This window comes from Orycteropus afer, unplaced genomic scaffold, assembly GCF_000298275.1.
Source record: "Orycteropus afer afer isolate SDZICR_OR568_19922 unplaced genomic scaffold, OryAfe1.0 scaffold01064, whole genome shotgun sequence".
In the NCBI taxonomy this organism is placed as follows: Eukaryota; Metazoa; Chordata; class Mammalia; order Tubulidentata; family Orycteropodidae; genus Orycteropus; species Orycteropus afer.
Genome location: NW_006922651.1, coordinates 269050 through 269805, shown reverse-complemented (window position 1 = coordinate 269805; position 756 = coordinate 269050).

The window sequence follows — 756 nt, the reverse complement described above, 5'->3', positions numbered from 1 at the left end:
TTCCCTCCCCTCCCCTCCCACCCCTGGTAAGCAACAAATAAAATTTCCTTCAATAGAGAAACCTTTCCTTAACTTTTACAATAACGGACTGATACAATATTTGTCCTTTTGTGATTGACTTATTTCACTCAGCATAATGTCCTCCAAGCTCATTCATGTTATTCAGTGTTTTGCAGATTCTACATCATTCTTTAGCATTGCACAATATTCCATTGTGTGTATGTACCATAGTTTGGTTATCCATTCCTCAGCTGATGGACATCTAGGCTGATTCCATCTTTTGGCTATTGTAAATAGTGCTGCAATAAACATGGGCATGTATATATCTGTTCTTGTCATGGCTCTCACTTTTTAGGGTATATACCTAGTAATGGGATGGCTGGGTCAAATGGTATTTCTAATTCCAAATTTTAAAGGAATCGCCATACTGCTTTCCACAACGGTTGTACCATTTTACAGTACCACCAGCAGTGTATGAGAGTCCCAATCTCTCCACAAGCTTGCCAGCATTTATTTTCTGTCTTGTTGAACTTTGCAACTAGTGCTGGAGCAAGATGGTATGTCATTGTTGTTTTGATTTGCATCTCTCTAATAGCTAGTAGGCACTTAATAACAACAACAACAAATAGCTAGTGATCGTGAGCATTTCTTCATATGTTTGTTGGCCCCTTGAATATCCTCCTTTGTGAAGTGTCTATTCATGTCTTCTGCCCATTTTTTAATTGGATTGTTTGTCTTTTTGTTATTGAGGTGTTG